The sequence below is a fragment of the Sceloporus occidentalis genome, unplaced genomic scaffold, assembly GCF_023333645.1.
Source record: "Sceloporus occidentalis isolate IW3139 unplaced genomic scaffold, rSceOcc1.0.p SCAF_97, whole genome shotgun sequence".
Lineage (NCBI taxonomy): Eukaryota > Metazoa > Chordata > Lepidosauria > Squamata > Phrynosomatidae > Sceloporus > Sceloporus occidentalis.
The window spans coordinates 1498865-1518454 of NW_028317077.1; the positions used below are offsets into that span (position 1 = coordinate 1498865).

The 19590-nt window shown below is 41.4% G+C and overlaps 1 non-coding gene across 1 annotated transcript; it reads left to right on the forward strand.

Annotated features, from left to right (window-relative positions):
- The first annotated feature begins 3026 nt into the window (after positions 1–3026).
- On the forward strand, positions 3027–3217 carry LOC149284218 (U2 spliceosomal RNA). Its single transcript, XR_016277866.1, has one exon. It is a non-coding gene; the product is annotated as a U2 spliceosomal RNA (small nuclear RNA).
- The last annotated feature ends 16373 nt before the right edge of the window (positions 3218–19590 follow it).

Sequence of the window (19590 nt, forward strand, 5' to 3'; positions counted from 1 at the left end):
GAGTCCGTTAAACAGCGTAACCAAGCGAGGACCCAAGATATTAAGGAATTTGACATAGTAGGGCTTTGTGAGTCCATCAGGGCCAGGGCATTTCCCGTTGGGTAAGGAGGTGACGGCTTCCCGCGCTTCTCCCAATGCAATAGGGGCCTCCAAAAGAGCAGAGTCTGCCAGTCGCAGACGCGCTCCCAAATGTTTATCCAGGTAAGACTGCAAGGTAGGGTTGGAGGAGGGAAAAGGTCCCTAGGCAGGTGGCAGATTATACAGAGAGTGGTAATACTCTTGAAAACAGGCCGCTATCTTAGGCGTAGAGAAGTGGACCCTACCGTCCTGGTCTCTTATTTTAGGAACAAAAGTGTTCGCCCGTTTAGCACGTAGGGCCCTAGCCAGTAATTTACCGGCTTTATAGCCAAACTCGTAAAAACAACTACGGGTCAATAGGAATTGCCTTTTAGCACGAGCATTGGTGAGGGTAGCCAGTCTGTCTCTCAAGACAGTAAGCTGAGTTAAAACATGCGGTGCAAGGGTGAACTTGTGAGATCTTTCTAACTCTGCTATTTGGGTCGTCAGGAGAAAAATTTTGCCCAGAGCTAATTTTTTAAGGTTAGCACCCATTTTAATCAGGTGTCCCCTAATCACCGTTTTGTGGGCTTCCCATATCGTGGAAAAGGGGAGGTGTGGTGAGATTCTCTGCAAAATAACGCGTGAGTTCTTTACCCAAAATCCGAACGTGAGCAGGTGTGGAAAGGAGGGAGTCATTGAGCCTCCAAGCCCAAACTTTGGGAAGGTCAGCAAGGGACAATTCAATGTGAACAGGGGATTGGTCACCAAGTATTGAGGTTCCGATGTTAGAAGTGGCGAGCATTGGCAAATGATAGTGAGAAAGAAAAATCGAATCAATTCTAGTGTATCTAGTATGTGTAACAAAAACGCATCTCCCCTCCTCATCCTTCCAGGTGTTGAAACGGAAGAGACTTATGTAAAAGAATTGCGACACCTTTCGTTTTAGATTCATGAGAGCTAGAGAGGAAGATATTGGGAAAATGTTTAGAGAAAAATCTCGGTTCACTACCCGTTTTGAAGTGCGTTTCCTGTAGGAAATCTATCTTAGTCTTGGTAGTGTGTAGGAAATGAAACAACTTAGAGCGTTGCTCGGGCTTGTTGAGCCCCCTGACATTGAGAGTGGTCAATTGTATAGTGTATATAATTGTAGAGTGCATGGAGAACACCTGGCGAGATCAAGGAGACGGGGGCTGAGCGGCACGCGTCAAAAAAATAAACATATGGAAAACAATACAAACAGGATATAACATATGTGCTCCCAAGGACCCAGCCTAGGCTCGGCCGAGGGAGTAACAGACGTCTTAACAGGAGAGCCATCGAACCCGAAGAACGGGACCAGCCAAGTACCAAGACCACTATGGGTCTGGCTGGCCGGCTCAGAGGGCTAGCATGTAGAAACATGCAGTGGGAATGACAGGTATGTATATAGTACAAAATGTACAAACTACATAGACTAACACGAACCTCCGAAATTGCGCTGCGTGGACTGTCTGGAGGCGAAGGCCGCAACATGGAGTCGCGGGAGTCCGCGTCATGAATATTGTGAAAAAAAGCCTTTACCGAGGTGTGAGCGGTCCGCTCCTTGACCTTGGAAGCCTCAGGGGTACTTGAAGGTCGAGAGTGCTTGCCCATCGTGAGGTTTAAGACCGATTTGCGAGCAGAAAAGGCAGTGGGTCAGCGGAGCTCGTGGTTCAAGCAGCCATCTTGTCCATATTTATTTGTTTGTATTTTCCCTAAATGCCACATAGAAGGGATGGGAGAGAGGGGGCCGGCATACTGTTAGATTTCCAGAGAATCCTGAGACACTGGTTTGAGCAGCACTTGCTCTGTAGCTTCTAAAGGCAGAATACCTATTGTGATCACCAACATGTGTTAGAACTTGACACCAGAAGAGAGAGAGCTTGGGTTTATTAAGAGTAAACCCCCTTTGGCTTCGTAATTCTCATTCTGAACCCATTTGTGTCATATTTCCAATCATGTCCTCACCTTTTAAATAAAAGTAATGAACAACAAATGGCCCAAGTTCGGTGACCTTGGAATGCCTTACATTATGATTTGTAAAGTTAGATAAATAAAAGGGTATAAAAAAAAAAAATTTAAAAAAAATGTGTATTACATCCAACTATTTTGTATCTTTAGTATGTACAATTAAAGATAATTTATATCCCAAAATTAGAACATTTAAAGTATATGATTCATTGACAACAAAAAAGGGATGTTCCGATACCAGAAAAGATAATGTAAAGTAGTTTGATACATTTTAATGGAAGGTACATTGACAATTCCAAAAGAGACTCAAAAATGTATTTAAACTTCTTGGTATTAAAGTAAAACATACAAATTGTATACATGACTTTTCTAAGGTCATATTTTTTATTAATTCATGCTAAAATAAAACGTATTTAACTGTACATTATATTTACTTTTATTGTAATATTTCATAATGAAATTGTTGGATCGGCTCTAAATTCGGGGGGGGGGGGCATTTTTAATTCTGATACACGATTCTTTACCTGGTGCCCACATTTACTATTACTCATGCTTTCTTGCGCTCATTCTCATTCACATTCACTCTCTCACGCTCTCTACATTCTCTGTCGACCACTTCAGCTTTCGCATCTTCTTCATCTTCTCTCTTCTCTTTTCTCTTCAATATGACATCTTATATCTGTGATATTTCTGTCCTTCCTAAACTTGCTTTATACAAACTCACTTTAGAAAACAACCTTAACATCAGCTTCTGTATCATATATTGGTAGATATAGAACATGTTTATCAACATTACTTAATAAATATCAGGAAAAGCCTATCCTGTTGACCTTTCAAGCTAAGCACAAGCAGAATACGACTTAGATACTGACCCTGGAAACCTACGTTCTAGATAGACATACTATTATTTTTCACAAAATATTTCCAGAGAAGCTGCGATTTTTAACTAATATTTCCCAGAATAAAACAGTTTAGTCATCGCTTCTCGGCCTTTTGGCTAAGATCAAGTGTAGTATCTGTTCTTATCAGTTTAATATCTGATACGTCCCCTATCTGGGGACCATATATTAAATGGATTTTTAGAACAGGGAGATGGAAGAAGAGCTTGCTCTGTCCACTCCACGCATTGACCTGGTATTGCAGTACCTCCAGGACCGGTGCACCAAAAAAAAAACAAACAAAAAAAAAAAAACAGTTTAGTCAAGGACATGAACTAGACTCGGCAAGAAGCGTTGTGGATCACGCTTTATTCACTATTTACTTCTATCAGCCTGTACAAGTTTTTAACCTTGATTTTATTATTGTTACATAGCGTAACCTGTTCTCTAGTTGCTATAGGAACTGAAAATTCTGAAAAGGTTTGCTGATCTAAAATGGTTTTGCATATTATTCTGAGGACATTTCAAGGAAAATGGAGAGCTTGCGATAGCTGACATCTTTTAGGCACGGGGGTGGGGGTGGGGGTGGGGGTGGGGGTCAAGCCCGGACAAAAAAATGGCAAACATTATCAGTAGCCAATATAATGCTCTGTCTAACACAGGACTGCGTAGAAAGCCCATGAAGAAGCACCAAAGGGATCCAGTCAATGTCCAACTGTGGCTTGTAACTCCAAAACTTTGGGTACCTTGATGTAGTGGCTGGAAAAGTAATATATGACCATATAGTGTGACGGAATCCCCATTATTTATACCTTAGGTCTTTTTTGAATGGTATTCACTGGGTATGCTCTTAATTCTTGGTTTATTGTGTGCAGTAATAAAGAAAGCACACTTTTCCCAGTGTTACTCGACATTACTGGGTACGTTGCTCTTATGTGACAGTTTTTGTTTTTCCATGGAACTTCACCTTTAATAAGACAGGAAACACTTATTAATTTTCATCATCAGACATTAATCTCCTAACGCTGGCATTTAAATACCGAAGCTTAATGTTTAGCACTCCGGATTATATAATTATTTACACATAACTAATGTCGAGTCATTTAAAAAGTATTTTTAAGTGTACCTTTGTGAATATTTTATAAGCATCTTTCAAAAGTGTTCATTTATTATGCTTAAATGCAAATATAAATTATGCAGGTGCCAGGAGCAGAATATGAAGACACACACACACACACACACACACACACACACACACACTCTCTGTACCGTTTGTTCTCTTATAATAACATTTGTTTTCTGAAATACAGAGCTAGGAAGAAATGTAATAAAATATTGGGTTACTGATTTAAATTGTATCAGAAAGCTAAAAAGCCAAGAATCCGGCGCAGAGCGTCGCTGATGTGGAGCGCGCTGGGAATTGTTAAACTGTTAAAGGGACCAATATTGGTTTCTGCTTCTACACAATCCCTTCCGGGTATTTTATCGCGGATTCTTAGAACGTGTAATTAGTCTGGTTAACAAAGCCTTGAGGAAAAACAGAATACATTTCAGTAATAGATGAATGAGAATATATAAAGTGGGGGGAATCGGCAAACAAACAAGAGACGCTCGGCGAATGCCAGCGGCCCAAATGACGCACGAGAGAGAAAAGAGGCAAATTCAGGTCACGATTATGATTTTAGAAACTAAATATATTTAAAAATGCAGCTTTCGCAGAGGTATGCCGTCGTGTTGACCTCTGTCTTGCTCTCTTCGCTGATTTAATTTGAAACAGACAGGGCTATATTAAGACTGGTATAGAATTGTTGACTGGGTGCCCCGTCTAACACACTTCTGTCTCCCAGGAAGCCCCCTAAACAAGCAGTGTGTATAAAAGTACCCTTTAAGTACTTTAATGTGCATTGTTTAAAGTAAAAAAGAAAATATAAAAACGTACTTCTCTTAGGGAGAAGCTGCAGCTTTCCATCTCTTCCATGACATGAATTCTCACCATTGGTTTGCTGCTTGAAGTAGCCAATCGGTGGCAGGAAAGTATTCCCTTTGAAATCAAAGGGGGGAGCGCTTTCTGCACATGCGGTTCCCAAATGACTCCCTCCCGCAGCCTTCACATTGGAGATGGCAGTAAAGATATCGCATTAAAGGAGATGTCTTCGGCCAATAGTGATGGGATTTAGGCAAATGCATACAGGGGGATTCTGCTACACAGCATACATTTAAAGGGCCTTGTCCGTTGTCGTGTGTGTGTGAAAGTTCATATGGTGGCAGGGGTGTCCCTTTCCTTTTTTGTCTAAGGGGATAAGAGGGAAAACGTTTTGACAGGGAAGGTGGATTTACTTGGCTTCACTAGCTTGTGGCTATAAGATGCACAGCGAATGTAGCTGGTTTGAGTTAGGTGCGTATATCCGCGCATGAACAGTGGATTCAGCAGAGCAAACTACATGAAGAGAACTGCTTGACTGCCAGAAAACAGTGACTGCCCCTTTAGATAAAAGACAGACCCCCGCTGGTAGATGGACACAACTCATTGAAGTTATCCTGACGGCGGCAAACGGTAGCTCTGTGTCAATCAGCTGCCTGAAAGTGCAAAATAAAACCACAAAAAACAAGACTTCTTCTCCCTGGTAAATGCAGACTAAACACACGGCATTCGAGAAGCGTTCAGAAAACCTTTTTTCAGCCATTAGAAATTAATTATTTTGCTCTTAGCTGATTTTTCCTTTTACTGAGCAATCCCATACTCTTAGACATTTATGATTTGACAGCGAGGGGCATTATTACCGCAGCGGGGCTATGTTCAGGCTGGTGTAACTGCCAAAAAAAACCCCTTGCCTTAACTGCAGGGGAGGCCTGCCATGCTTTGACCCATGGGGCATGTAAAGACAAGTGGCCCCTTAGCCGCTTTCCCCCCCCCCCCCCCATTGTAACGAACATACACAAAGACTAATGATTCGCGCATCTCGAGTGTTGCAATATGATGTCGTATTGCCCTCAGGAGCCAGGAGCTATACATAATGTTGTCAGTCTATGGCAATGAAAGACCCCCAGTAGACCACCAGGGAAATGAGAACCCCACCTATGAAATATCAATTTTCATTTAAAAATTGATTACCTTTACCAATTTTCTTCTCACTCCTAATGGTGCAACCTGTAATCTCATGGAACGTTGGAGTGATGAGAAATTTTGGTTTGGGATTTTGTTTTGACAGTTTTGTTAATATTATTTTTTTACAGAATAACACATAATCTGATTTACTGAAAAAGTATATTTTTCAATTTAAAAGGCATAGGTTGCTAAAATCGATAAAGTTAAAGATGAGGGTTAATGGGGTGTCAGGGACATGGTGCAACAGAACAGCTTATTTAACTCCTTCAGCATCAGAGGATAGTAATGATGCTCTTATACATGTTTTATGTTCTAAGAAAGATATTTGAAGACCTTTGCCAATAACTTAATACTTACCATGTAGCCGCAGGGCCAATACGGGGACTAATGTGCACCTGCCAGTGAGCCAGGATAAAGTATAGAATTATTAATTGTTTGGTTGCAACAATGCAAAGACTGAAAAGAAATCAGATGAAAGCCAATTAGTCCTAAATACCTCGCCTATTAACGGTTCAGCAGACAGTGGCCAATTTAAACCTACTTCCCAAACAAAGTAGCCACTCGTTTGTATTTATTTTGTTTTCCGCTGTCCGCTGGCTTTAATGAGCGCCATAACCGATATGCATATTCTCGATTTCTTTTACATAACTTGTTGCATGTCGTTCAGGTTCGAAAGGCCGTTATGGAATCCGCGTTTAGAACGCGCCATCAATTTTCTCTGTAATTGACTCGCAGGACGAACGACACTCACCGAACAGCAGGTCTTAAATAATTTAATTGCTGCTAATCCACAAGAAATGTCAAAGAATCCCCAAGATGTAGCACATGACATCCTGCTCACAATACCAGAAATAATTGAAACAAAACAAAGCGAATTGTATGCCCAGTGACACCGGCAGCTCCCCTTAAAACACAGCGTTCCGGAAATCTTATTGTTCTTACAAATTAGATGAAAAACATTCCTGTCTGTATCTAGGTGACCCATAAATAGGGGGACGCAACGGCTTCTTTATATGCAAGGATGTTGTACTTCACTTTAAGGGTGGAACCGCCTTCCAGCACAAGCGTTACCATTTAATACAGTGCATGGGTTTTAAACTTGCATGGGATGGACATACGGCTTTTCTAAAATAAAAACGTTTGAGATTATTTCATGAAATAGCCAGACTAGATGGGCCAAATCTGCTGTCATAATTTATATTTTTTTGTTTCTATATTGCAGGGCTGTTGCATTCTCATTTTTAAATCAAGTTAGGGGGACAGTCTTACTCCCTGTAATTTTTTGGGGGGGTTCTATTTTAATGCAGATTAACTAATTTAATGTCTGCACTTTATGGCATTGGTGCATGTAATCTTTAGTTATTGGAATTAGAATTAGTGTTTTTTTAATTATTATTGATTGCAGTTTTTTGTTTTTTTTTGTAAATTTTTTTTTTTTTTTTTAGCTTTTGCAAACCATGCATTTTAAATCGGTTAACGCCAGTTAAGGTTTCGGTAGGTCACCAAATCAAGTCCCAGATTCCTATGAATACATATGAACGCTGAGAGGGCTCAGAACTTAAAAGATGGTAAACTTCAAATAATACAGTTGAAAAATTGTAGCTTCACGTTTTCACCTGGTCCTTCACCGGAAGGTTATGCCACGCTGGTGCTCCACCGTAGAATCCCCGGCGGAAGTCCCGATAGTACGAATTGTGCATTCCTGCGCTAAAACCCCGAATATAGGCACTAAAGTGTGTGTGGGGGGGTGCAGCCTATATTAGGGCAAATATAATATAAATATATATATTATACGCTTTTTGTAAAATTTCACCCACCTCTAGACAGACATAAACCGATACGTATGGTAAGGGGTGCACTGATTTACAAACTTTGCAGGAAGTAGGTAAGAGTAATTAACAAATGTCGAAAACCAGATTTCCCATATTTTCTTTAATTTTTCAATTTTAGCTATTTAATGGGCACTGAATTTTGATTCGCCTTATACCTACAACAGGTTAGGAAACACTTATTAATATAACATATAGTATGCCCATGGCGATTTAAGGCTTATGATGGCTTGCTGTAAGGTCACTTTCTCCTTTCAATTTTATTTATTTTTTGGTCCCTTCAAATATTAAACCACCATAAATAAAATTCAAAAGGCAATCCAAATAACAATCTTAAAAGTAGAAGGTAAACCAGCGTCGGCTGAAACGTTACATATCCTACCCAACCAATTCGGCACAAATTGGTTGAAGTCACTTGCGCTCAAGCAGAAACTATTTTTTCGGATGTGCCATATTTGCCCGAATCGGGGTTTAGCGCAGGAATGCGCAATTCGTATCGCCCGACGCCCAGGAGATGTAGTTCCGGGCGCCTGGCAGGCAGGAGGGTTAGGATACAGATCTCCGCAGCGCTGCAGGGGACCTGCATCCTACTCTCCAAAACGTGTAACCAACCTCCGCTGCCGGCACGTCTGCTCAATGTGCTTTAACAATCTCCCTTGGCTGGACTTCCCATGAGGGAGTGCCGGCATGGGATATTGTTAAAGCACATTGTGCAGACGTGCCGGCAGCGGAGGTTGTTCGCACCGGCTCGTATCGCTGCATGTAATTATTTTTTTTTTTGTGACAATAATCTCAATCTTTCTTTAAAAAAGCACCTAACTTTTAGGGTGCGGCCTATAATCGAGCCAATATGGTAATTGGGAGCAAATTTCCCAGATCTTATTTACAGCTTCTAGTGAAAGAAGCATTCTGTTTAAAAAGACCACCAATTTATCTGGTGGCAACTGCCCCCATGCTCCATTGACACTAGGTAGGGGGGTGTTCAAGAACTAGGCCAGTTTTAGTTCTAAGCAGCATATGCTAAATTGCAAAAAAACAGGAATTGATTATGATGGTTAAGACAGGGAGGAAATTGCTGTGAAGCACCCTACTGCTTACATTAATTAGCAAATTAGAATTACTCACTTGGTAGAATAATTACCAATTATCTGAAATCTTTTATCCTCCTACTGTGTTTTTATTTAAAAAAAAAAAAGTGGTGTTTTTGTAATTATTTAGGAGGGATAGTCACTTTTACTCCTTTTAATACTTCTGTCCCCCTTTCCTTCCTCTTATAGGCGCTCAGAATGTTTGCTGGGTATGAGGGGTATCACAGGGTTCTACAGCCTTAAAAGCCCCGATAATGTGTATAGAAACAGCAGGAAATGGGTGTAAATAAATGGGAAGGTAAATAAAATGTTGTTTACCTTCCCAATTAAGGTATTTAGAAGAGGAATAACACTTAATGTAAATGGTTATCAATTGGTCACAAGGTCAAATAAAAAGTATCTGGGAAGTCCAGCTACACCTCTAGCTACCCCTCTAAAGTCAAGTGTCACTTTGTGTTGGAAAGTATGCAAACAAGTAGGGCTGCAACTAACGATTATTTTCATAATCGGTTAGTTGGCTGATTATTTTTTCGATTAATCGCATTTAAAAAAAAAAGTAAATTTTTCATTTATTTAAAATAATTTAATAAAGTAACGTAGGATGTAAAAAAAAAACAAACAACCCAGCAGAATAAAAAAACTTTGATAAAAATGCATTTCTTGTTTTTATCCCCCCCCCCCAGTTATGCAAACTTGAGCCCAGGCTTGCCACACTGCCTCCCAGATATGCCACATACCCCCAGACATGCCATACTGCCCTCCCCACATATGCCCTATATACCCTATATGCCTTATACCCCCAGATATGTCACTCCATCTTCCCAAGGTATGCCGTATACCCCCCTGATATCCCATAGTGCACTCATATACCGTATTGGCTCGGATATAGGCCGCACCCGGATATAGGCCGCACCCTAAAAGTTAGGTGATTTTTTTAAAGAAAAAAATTTCTTAGGAAAAAAACAAACCACTTAGTGGAACAGATATGCTGCCACTCTGCCCTCCCCAGACATGCTGCAACTCTGCCCCCCCGAGTTATGTTGCCACTCTATCCCCCCTGAGATATGCACTCTGCCCCCGAGATGTGCCCCCCCCCGAGATATGCTGCCACTCTATCCCCCCCTGAGATATGCTGCCACTCTGCCCCCAAGAGGTCCCCCCCCTAGACTTACCGGTGCAGACTCCCCGGGGTCTTGCAGGGCCGGCGGGGGACAGCTACGCAGTACGCGTATTAAACTTCCGGTGTTGGCACTTCCGCCGTGGGAAGTGCCGGCAAGGAAGATAGTTAGTGTACATCGCTCAAGATGTGCTTTATCAATCTCCCTTGCCGGGAGACTGTTTACGCTCATTGCCGCTGCCGGTGAAAGACTGCATGTCCCGGGCGTCGGGCGCTAGACCCCGAATATAGGCCGGGAAAAGTGCGGCCTATATTCGAGCCAATACGGTATTTGCAGACTCGTTCACAGACACAATACTTTTATAAAGAAATACAGGGTAATCTTCAGTGCCCCCAGGATTTAGATTCCCCTCAGTTTGCCCCTTTACCTCTAACTGCACCTTAAGTTAACTTTATTTAATTAAATTAACCCTCAGTCCTCTGCATTAAATTATCCCTGAAGGGAAGACCCCATTAATCATAACTGCCCCTAAATTAATCCTGAAGACCCCCATCAACCACAACTGCCCCTAAATTAACCCTGAAGACCCCATCAACCACAACTGCCCCTAAATTAACCCTGAAGACCCCATCAACCACAACTGCCCCTAAATTAACCCTAAACACCCCATCAACCACAACTGCCCCTAAATTAACTCTGAATACCCCACTAACTATAACTGCCCCTAAATTAACCCTAAACACCCCACTAACTATAACTGCCCCTAAATTAACCCTAAACACCCCATTAACTATAACTGCCCCTAACTTTCAGTAGCCCAAATATTAATTTTATACTCACCAGTTAGATGAGTTCTTGAGCCATTAGGACAGTATATGAAATGGGCGGGGCCAATCGACACTTTCTGGCTCCCTGTCCCTCCCTGCAGTTCCTGATGATTGGCCCCGCCCCTTTCTCTCTGTCCCTCCTTGCAGCCAATCGGCAGTGACTGCAGGGAGGGACAGGAAGAAGGAAGTGGGTGGGCCAATCGGCAGTGACTGGGAGAATTTCTCAGGGCAGGTTACACGGAGCTCTTGCTCTTCTGAGGGAGTGGCTTCGTGAGGGGGTGGGGCTAGCTGTGGGGAGCGTTCCCAGATATGTTGATGAACGTGTATGGTATGGTCTAGAGGCAGGACAACCATGAGTGGGAAATTACAGGTTGATTGACCCCCCCCCCAGTCAGACCAGAGCTAGCTCTAGCTCCTGGTAAACTATATCTCCCACCAGGATTATAGGGATTATAGTTGATCCCCAGTTTAGAGAGAGCCAGACTGCTTTCTGCAGATCTGAGGTTAGTGGCAAATCCGTATAGTGCATTAAATCCTTGTCGGAGAAAAAAACACATTGAGCAAAGCCAGGCACATTTAAACATATTGTACTGCTTAATGCTAAAAGCTAAAACTAAGTTGCTTTCGTATTTCATTATTACACGAAAGATCACTTTTAGAATGTAAACTATTAACTATTAATCTTTAAGCGTCTTATAATTATTCTAGTAACCCCTATAATAAGAATAGCCGCAGTTCTAGCCCAGGTCTTTTTCTTTTCAATATCTGGAAATATAACAAACACTTTCCTGAAACCGTGAACATTTTTGCAAAATACAAATGACTTTTGCTGATATGCAAATACTAATATTTAATTTCCCTTTTGGAAAACGAGATAAGCGACTTGATTCCGTGGGAGATGTCCAACCCCGTTCCTATAAATAAAAAAAAAAGCTGAAATATAGGAGCAGCTGTGACTTTCCACGTAATGAGACCAGCTGTCGGAGTGACGACGTGATGGAACGTTTCATGTTTACAGTGAATGTTCCGTAGGGCAGATAAATGCCTCGTGATAAAAACGGCTATCGCCAATGATTTAAATCTTCTATTATAAGTGTAAATGCAGGGAATTCTGCAAAATGAGAATATTATATAGAAAATAGAAAAAATATATACGGTATACATAAATATCTGGATATGTATAGAACATTATTTGTACTTTCCAGAAACAGGACCTTATCTGTAATATCTGCATGTATTTGAGACACTTATGTAGGGCTGCAACTAACGATTATTTTAATAATCGATTAGTTGGCCGATTATTTTTTCGATTAATCGATTAATCGGATAAAAAAAACAATATGCAAATTTTTTGTTTATTTAAAATAATTTAATGAACTGGATGTTAAAAAACAACTTAAAATTTACATTAACATTCTTATTTTGTTATGATGTAATAAAAAACCAATATTTTCAAAGTACAAAAACCCAAACACAATATTTATGAAACAAAATAACCCCAAACATTCTGAAAAGAGGTGGACTATTACTGTTCAAGAAACTTTGCCCCAGCCCTGGCACTTTGCACCCAGCACTTTGCACCACCCCTGGCACTTTGCACCCAGCACTTTGCACCCGTCACTTTGCACCCAGCCCTGGCACTTTGCACCCAGCACTCAGCACTTTGCCCCAGCCCTGGCATTTTGCACCCAGCACTTTGCACTCAGCACTTTGCACCCAGCCCTGGCACTTTGCACCCAGAACTTTGCACCCAGCCCTGGCACTTTGCACCCAGCCCTGGCACTTTGCACCCAGCACTTTGCACTGTGCCCCTGCACCCAGTCTCCAACTCTGCCCTGCCCCCAGCCCTGCCCCCACATTCTGCCCTGCCCCCACACTCACACCCTGCCCCCACACTCACACCCTGCCCCCACACTCACACCCTGCACCCACTCTGCCCTGCACCCACACTCACACCCTGCCCTGCATCCACACCCCCACTCTGCCCTGCACCCAGTCTCCCACTCTGCCCTGCACCCAGTCTCCTGCCCTGCCCCCACACTCACACCCTGCCCTGCATCCCCACCCCCACTCTGCCCTGCACCCCCACCCCCACTCTGCCCTGCACTCAGTCTCCTACCCTGGCCTGCCCCCCCACCCCCACTCTGCCCTGCATCCCCTGAAACCCCACCCCCACCCCCGCGAATCGCTCTGTGCGAATGGAGCCACTTACCCCCGGAACGCGTCACATCCGTCACGCAGTGCAGAGCGTGTAGCGGAAGCAGGGAACGCTCGCGGAGGTAAGTAAAAGGAGCCAACAACGAATCGATCACTCGATTAATCGATAACGGAAATCGTCGACAACGATTTCCGTTATCGATTATTATCGATTTTATCGATTCGTTGTTTCAGCCCTACACTTATGTACACGCTCTGTCGTGCCACCCATTTATCCGCAGTGACTTTTTTGGGGTGCTCGCTAACACCGTCGCCTTTAATGTAAACCGTTCAATGATTACGCCATCAATACCAAAGAAACCGGCTTGTACAGCGCTGTACAATTTAAATGGGGCAGTTAACGCATACTTAAAAAATAAACATTAATACATACAGACGCATCGGGAGTGGAGAACCCAGCCTGTGAGCTGCCATCTAACCTTATGGTACTTTATGCGAAGTTTCTGGCAGGAGTGGTGGGTTTGTGAGGGCCCGGCTCGTGTGCTTACAATCTATTTTGCCATATGTCTGGATTCAGTAGGCATCCCAGCAAATAATTTCTCATGGAACATGACATCCACTGAAATGCATTACATAAACTCAATTTCTTCCGTGGTTTCATATTTGGCGATTGGTGATGGAACCGATGAACACGCGGTTAGATTGCCATGTTGATTGTTGCCTTTGGTTTTAAATGTTTGTCTCAAACACCGCATTTTATCCATTGCCCTGCACCCTGAGTCATGAGTTTCCATCTTCAAGTGACCGTCCCAACTTACTGTAATTTACGAATACCCACGAGACTCCTTTTCATGGAATCTTAGAATGTTAACGTGGAATGCTGGAGTCAAATCGCTTATTCTTTAATTCCTGGTAATTTAGGGTAAGGAGTGAGTCTCCACCTATTCCTCTATCTACATTTCCTTCTCCATTGAAGGACCCTTTTCACCTCCTACCTGGTAGACGATGCAGAGAAATAAATTACTGGCATTCAATGATATATTTAACTTTCCAGGTGGTGATTGTAAATCACGTTTTCTTCTTGTTCAGGCACGTTGACTCGGAGAGCGTTAACTCAAAATGTAGCTAATTGAGCCATATCGTGCCTTATGTTTTACGTAAGTGTACCTAAAATGACAAGATGTACCTACTGATTGTCCTTGTGCATCCGCTGACATGGCTGCTGTGATGTCTGCTGGATACTTTTTCATGTAAAAACAAATTAGGTGCTGTAAATGTCAGTGTTAATTTCACCTGCTTGCATGAACACGGTTATGTAAAGCTGCCTAATTAAGGAACTGTCATCTAACCAGAAAAGCAAGCGAAAAAGTGGGTTATTCCGATAAAACATGGACTGACTTGAGGTGTGATGTAACATTTAACCTCGCTGCATTACCTACGCATCATAAATGCCTATAATGAGAATTGATATTTATTAATCAAATGCCACTATTTCAGGCAAATATCAGTTTACACAGCTACCCCAGTAATATAAAAAAAAATGATTTAAATATTACCAAATCAGCAAATAAATATTGTCTACGGCATGAGGAGGTAACCCTGAACATTCTGGTGGATATCCTTTAAGAGGATTGTTCAACATTCTATGATTTAACTGTATATTCTACTGGTATCCCCTTTTAAGACTGTTATTACCGTATTATATGAAATATATATGGCAGTTATGCCACTGTTAGCCAAATATATTTGATTTCAGTCCTTTACTTTAAAAGAGGTAAGTAATTTTAATAAATGAAACTAATTCTGCTAAATCTTTTGAGGTGACCGTGCCCATTTAAACAACGCACAAAGCCTTTTGTAGGTAAACTACACAACAAAGATATATTTCTCAGCCAGGACCTATTCTTCCCCTAAAATATCCAGAAGAGAACAGATTAGAAGTGTTCATGATTGCTCAGTCAATGGCTGTGTCTATTTAATTTTAAATATTTCTAAATTGAATCTCGAATGGAAGCTTATTAAATTTTTTTTGTTATTCAATTTTTGCTAATAGCCATCTTGAGAATATATGCACATGTACTAAAGTGTCTCAATAATGCAATGACCTCGCTTTCAGTGCAGTGACTACAATTCTGACTTCTAGCTGTTACAGGGACGGCTGCTACAGAGGATCAGTTCTGTGCTCCATCAGCTCCCGAAACCTCTATATGTAAGCTCATACAATCCTGAGCCCTTTGACACGTATCGCAAGTTACAAAACAAAGCAATAATCCAGCGCATAGCCGGCTGCGGCATAAGAATTGGGGATTCCTCTGTACGATCATAAAGGGGAGCTTCCGCCTTCACATAGTTAAATTAGTTTTTTTAAAACCATTTATAGCTTGTGATTTTTTTTTTTTGTCATCAATGTAGGTGTTTAAGAGATGTGGGTTTTAATTGTAAGAGCTAAAAAGGCAAAACTTAAGAGTTTTTAATAGATTTATTTATATATATATATATATATATATATATTACTATTCAAAAGTTTGGGGTCACTTAGCTGTTTTCATGGAAAGCAAGGATATTTCTAGCTATAACATTATTGGAAAGGGGTTTTCAAATGATCACCATCATCACTTATGTGTGCCATTGGAACACAGGAGTGATGGGAGTGATAAAGGGCCATTGGAACACAGGAGTGATGGGAGTGATAAAGGGCCATTGGAACACAGGAGTGATGGGAGTGATAAAGGGCCATTGGAACACAGGAGTGATGGGAGTGATAAAGGGCCATTGGAACACAGGAGTGATGGGAGTGATAAAGGGCCATTGGAACACAGGAGTGATGGGAGTGATAAAGGGCCGTTGGAACACAGGAGTGATGGGACTGATAAGGGCCTCTGGAAGAGATTCCATTAAATCAGCCGTTTCCAGCTACAATAGTCATTTACAGCATTAACCCCGTTTTCACTGAATTTCTGATCCATTTCATGTTGTTTTAATGGACAAAACATGCTTTTCTTTCAAAAAGGACATTTCTAAATTTCTCTCCGTCTTCTGAGGGAGTGGCTTTATGAAGAGGGCAGGAAGCTTGCAGGGAGTGGGCGTGGCCAATCCCTAAACACATTACACAGAATATGTAGGATTTGGGGAAAATTGACAGCACTACCTTAATTATAATATAAGTTTCCGTTTAAGGACAGAATGATAGAACCTTGTATGCATCCAATCCCCCGTTATAGCTATAGCTATATACATACATTTGGGTCTCATTTATTATCAGTCAGTCCCACTGATATTACTAATTAATTATTTACGATGTGGGATTGTCCCCCAAAACTGGGGCTGTTGGGTGGTATGCAAGGAAAAAGAAGGTGATTGTTACAGGTGGTTGGGGCAAGGGTGTGTGTGTATAGGAATATGTGTGTGTGTACATGTGTGTTTATTTTTATTTTGTGATTCAGCCCTGTTATTCAGTACGACACCTTACATTTTGTTTTTGCCAATAATTTCAGCAGTGCCAAGATCTGTCATAGAACTGAGATGTTTATTGGATTTCCATGGAACTGTCCAACTGAATTATATTATCCTGCTGCTCAATTCTACTTATGTGCCCGGAAATAGGTAAATACGTTCTCGTGAGACACCGCCAAAGCTTTGAGTAACGGGATAAATATGAGAATTCTAGCAAAGTGCTGCATGAATAATACACGGGAATTTTCAGCGGTGTCTTTATTTGATTTCATTAGTTAAATATGCACAGAATTTTCAAGGAAATCTTAACATCTATCTGCCGGAGCTATAAAAATTACATTTCCATACATTGAAGGCTTTTTCACGTGTCTTAGTTGATCTTAAAAATTGGAAATTTCTCCTCCTAATGATGATTCCTCATGCTACATGTGACAAGCTTCTTTATACTGGAAATGTCTCTTATTAATATAAGTCTTCCCCGAAGGTGTGGGTTGGATTTAAATAGAAAAATCAATGTTTAAGTATACGGCTCGCGAAGACCGAGGAAGAGCTAATTGATCCTCGGACCCCGTGAATCTCGTCCGCAGCGCTCACACATAGTGTTTCTGTGGGATGGAAGGACAATGGCGGCTGGTCATCTTCGTGTGACAAACATTGAATCTGTGCCACAAAATGCCACGTGTACTTCACCAAAATGTGCTGTCCCCTTAAGCTGACAAAATGATTATCTTTATTAAGTGTCCAGTTTGCATGTTATACCTTTCTTAGCTATAAAAGCTACATCGTATATTTTTTCTGCTATATGTTAGCTCACAATTGTAACCGGCAATCCAGTCACATCAATATCAGACAGCTCGCGTTATTTCCAGCCTTCTAAAATTTTCCACAGAAAGATTTCATCTTCAGCATCTTCTGTCATGCTTTTTAATGTACGAAGCGGTAGTTTCTGAATGTGAGTATAGTGTTTATAGATCGCTGCACAATGTATATGTACAAATAGCATTGGGCTTTGGCTCAGTTTAGCGCGTCCGTCCAGGGATGGGCCTTTCTGATTAAATACCGATACAGACAATTCTCCGATGAAGTTTCCGAGTTTTCTGTATTTAACGTGGTTTACACCTTGTGACTACGCATGTGCCCTGCGGATGAGAGAAAACATGCTAATCTTGACTTGCTAAGACGTATGAAGCACATGACTGTTAGCCTGAAAACGCATAGAGCTGGAAGACTTTTCACATGAAAGGAATTACAAGGATTAAAAACTGTTTGCATTAAACTGGCCTGTCCACTTCGATCCATCGAGAATTGGGATACAATGTAATTCTTAATGTGGAATTGTAAGATTTATATTTTTTGTGAGCTTTCGGTGGACCTGAGCCTTTTTGTGCCTTTATCGTAGAACCGTGTTAACCCGGACATGTAGGCGGGAGGAGGAATTACGCCCTAGATTGATGTGACTTTCATTCTTGGGGACGCGATGGGGAGCTTTGTGTAGTGAATCTGCTTCATATTCCCCCAGCGTTGTGGGTATGGCCCAGCACATCGCACAAAGAGGATGGACCGAGAAAGGGAGGAGAACTACACAAGGTGGCTTGAGGGCAGCAGCCCTCATAAATACACAGCTGAGCTCAGCGCTTTCTCATAGTTCCAGATTTTAATTTTATTAACGGAACTCTTGGCTGGACTTGTCCATAAGGCCGAACGTAGCCAGCCCTCTCCTGCTTGAACATCACACCCGTTAAATCACACTCCATGTATGGGGGAGACACGGCAGGTGTATGTAGCCGAATGGAGCTAAACTCCATAAAGACATACAATAATAATGTAACAAAATACAATATATACTTAATCCCAAACTGCCATTTCTATTTTATAAACATTTTATAAAACGTTTATAGTATCTCTCATAAAGAGAAATGCTGGAGACACATGCTTTAAATTGTATACAGCATTAATGAAATATTTATTCAGGTACCAGTCAATGTAATGGACAGGTTAATAGTAAAATGAACAATGGTAACCCCCTGAGTATCATTCTTAGCCCCGCTCTCATTCCCCATAACATCCCAGTAAGATGGGGCATTAAAATGAAGAGAATACGCGTTGGGAAGAAAAGCTGACACTCAAATTGTAAAGGCTGATCCAAAGATCCCAAACATTGCCTTCAAATCCTCATCTTCTGCCTAGGGAAAGAGGACATAGAAAACATAATAAAACGCTCTCTGCATTTTCTTCATTGTAACCCCTTTATACCACTGGAAGGCTTGGAATGAGCTCCATACTTTGTGTGCTTTTTTTTGTTTTGTTTTTTTAACTTTAACCCCCCCCCATCCCTCCAGGCTTCTATGTCCCATGATGATTATTTTATTGCATGACTTGGTAACAATGCATGAATTTGTTTTAGATCTGTTTACAGAGATCATGTGCCCCTCTGGTGCTCGAGTGATTGACAAATTAGCCTATCTTGTTTATAATTTCTGTGAATGAAGTGTCTGCAGGGCTCTCTCCAACTAATGTATCGGTTTGTCTTAGTCTGTCGATTCTTGTCTTGTGGTACCCCCTGAATAAATGTATTGTATTAAGCACTGCGTAAACTGTTGGCGCTATATAAATAAAAGAATAATAATAATAATAATAATAATACAGTTTTAGAAAAGAATGCTGAGGAAAAACCTCCAGTGACCTATTGACATGTATCAGTCTCTAGATGGGAAGTTAGCCTTTAATTGTGATTAAGAGATGCATTATATACTGGCAGGACATTCTGGTATTTATTCATTTTATGGAAGCCAATAACTACTTGGCCATCACGCTGGTGCTGTAGTTGTAATTATGAGCATTAGTTCTTTCCGGGGCATTCTGGTTGAGAAACTTTTGTCTTTATCTTGAGCTGGCATTGAAAACTGACACTGGCTCACTTTATAGGCGAGACAGTTTTATTGATACACCATGGTAGCTATATTAGAACTCATAAAATAAGATATTTTCCCAGGGGCATAACTAGAAACCACAGACCTTGGTGGGAAAATGGTGCCTGGCCCCTCCAACTTTACCAAGCAATATGTCCCATGACTGCACTTTTGCC